Below are 2,787 nucleotides of genomic sequence, written 5' to 3' on the forward strand. Positions count from 1 at the left end.
TAAGGTGTGAGTTAGGTTTGAAATAAAAAGTTAATAAATAGAAGAGAGAAATGAAACTAGGGTTTTGAAAAGGAAAATTAAAAACAAGGAAATATTTATTGTAAAAGTTCATGTGAAGAAGGAAAAAAAGTGAATTTAATGGGTTATAAATATGTAGGAGGAAGTTTCACTATTAGGGTTTTGGAAAGGGAGAAAAAGCAAGTCAAAGGTAGACAATGCTAGAAAGAGAGGTAGGCATGCAACAACCAAAAACAAAAAGAGATATTACAATCATATTTAATGTCATACCATACCCCATCTATCCAACTCACAAGAGAGTGACAAACACTCACAACCTCTTAACTTTTAAGTTAATTTGAATATATATAACTTCACTCGATAAGACGTACGTATCTTCAATCAAGAAAGTAGAAGAAAAAAAAGTGTCAAACTCTTCTTTTCGCCATGTAAAAGAATCCTAACAAGTATTTAAATGTACAAAATCAAACATATATATACCATTACGTGTAATATAAGTCATTATATTAACCTAACTCAATATTGATTTAATATATCTCGAAAATTTTCAAATTACATCATATTTTCACATTTGTTATAAAAACAAAATGCATTCAATGTCTCCCAAGAACTTTCCATGGAATAAATATTACTCTTTCCAAATTTCACTCATATTTGTTTTCTTTTCTTTCATTTCTCCATTTTGAACCCTAAGGAAAAAAAAAATCATACTCGTAATTTTTCTTTATTCGTATATATAATCTTTTCTCGTATGTGAATCACGTCACAAATACAAATATCTGTAGGAGCTTATGACTAGTGTTTTAGAAGTTAAAATATGTCTTATCTACTTTTATCTAATAGTTTAAAAAACTAAACTTGATGACTAAAAAAATGGCTTCCAAAAAATTGTTTTAGTTTTTGAAATTTGACTAAGAATTCAACAATTGTACTTAAGAAATATAAAATGATTGTAAGAAATGTTGATGAAATATATTTAATTTTCAAAAACAAAAACAAAAAATAAAATAGTTACAAAATGGACATTAATTTTTAATTTTTTAAAGTTAACAAACGTGGAACGAGAGATGAGAAGTTCAAATTCTCTATTGATATATATATATATACATGATTAATTTACTGAACCATACTCGAATAGATGATGCTCCTCACCCAACCACATTAAATAAACTAAATTAATCAACCATCAATTAAATAAACCAATTAAGTGCCTTGGATTCAGTGCAATAACTCAGATTTAAACATATTCCAACACCAACACATTGACCATCATCATCATCATTAGCCAATAATAACAACAATAATAGTAATGATAATTATATAATTCAATCTGATGAGTTAAAAAGAGAGAAAGAAATGAAGAAATTTTAATTTAATTTAAGGGATTAGGAGAATGAGAAGGGGAAATTGTATCCTTCTTGGCAAGATTGTGCTTGTTGTTATGCATCCAAACTTTTAGAACTCTCCTCTTCACTCCAATCTCTTGACAGAATTGTTGAACCACACTTTCCTCTTGCTTTTGAATCTTCCATCCAACTTTCTCTGCAAACCGTAGCATCTTCTCTTTCTGCTCCGCCGTGAACTTCGTTCGAAATCGCTTCTTATTCATCATTGGCCCCGAATAGACCCTTCCCCCGACTCCTACCCCTGTCGCCTCCTCCTGCTCCTCCGACTCTGAGTGCCCACCGCCCCCACCGAGCATGTTGTACGACATTATCATGTGGTGGGGTTGAGCTGTTGCTGCTCTTGATGATATGAACGTCGCCCCTCCTGCAGTCGGGTACGCGAATGCAGCAGGCTCTGGTGGGCTGATCATGTTCTTTCCACCGACGAGAAGCTTTCGCCCGAAGCGAGAGTGGTGGAGCCAATCGTAGGGTTCTCCTTCGATCTCTTTTCGATGGAAGTTTCTATGACAATTGCAAGCCGAGCATGTTAGGGCTTCAATGGAACCTTCTTCACCACTCGGCATAAACTCGCCGCAGCCATCCGTGGCATTGCCTCCCATGGAAGCTGCATGGTTTTTGAGACACTCTTTGTATTTGATATGCTTCTTGTTGTTGCTGCTGTTATTGTTACTGTTGCTATTGTTATGAAGGTGAAGGTCAGGTTCCATTTGGGAAGTTGGAAGTGGGCTTCCACCATTGATCGATGCTGCAATGATGTGGTTACGGGTGGCGGAAGGGTCATGGTGGTGGATGATATGGTCGTGGTCGTGACCGCCGTAACGACTATTTAAGGGGATGGGAATAGGGATGGGGATAGGAGGGTCTTGAGTAGTAAGCTCCATTATATGAAGGAGGAGTCGAAGAGAAAGAGAGAGAAAATAATAAAGGGTAAGAGTTTGGGGTTATTAAAATTGGATAAAAGAGAGGAGGTGAGAAATTGGTGTGGGAATTAGAAGAAAGATAGTAGTAGAGAGTTGTTGCATTGCATATTCCAATAATATTACGGTTTGAGAAGAAGAAGAAGAAGAGGAGGAAAATAGAAGTTTGGTTAAAGAAGGGAAATGAAGAGAGAGTTTATGAATATGGAGATTTCATATTGGTGTGTGAAATGTGAAGACACTAAAATAATAAGTAAAGAGTTTATAGTTATACACAAAAACCATGGACCTCTATTGCTAGTTTTAGGCCCTACCACCTCTCAATTTTCCTTTTCTTTTTTTATTTATTTTAAAAAAAGTTCTTTTAACCGACAAAACTGAAGAACACAACACAAGACACAGTGGTTTTTTTTTTTTAAAAAAAAAAAATTATTATTACATATATT

The 2,787-nt window shown here is 34.6% G+C and overlaps 1 pseudogene across 1 annotated transcript; it reads right to left on the reverse strand.

Annotated features, from left to right (window-relative positions):
• Window positions 1-1,208: 1,208 nt before the first annotated feature.
• On the reverse strand, window positions 1,209-2,585 carry LOC120068944 (zinc-finger homeodomain protein 4 pseudogene; annotated as a pseudogene). Its single transcript, XR_016530497.1, has one exon. The product of XR_016530497.1 is annotated as a zinc-finger homeodomain protein 4 pseudogene (transcript).
• Between the last annotated feature and the right edge of the window lie 202 nt (window positions 2,586-2,787).

Source organism: Benincasa hispida, chromosome 7 (assembly GCF_027475165.1).
Source record: "Benincasa hispida cultivar pf3 chromosome 7, pf3_genome.v1.1, whole genome shotgun sequence".
Lineage (NCBI taxonomy): Eukaryota > Viridiplantae > Streptophyta > Magnoliopsida > Cucurbitales > Cucurbitaceae > Benincasa > Benincasa hispida.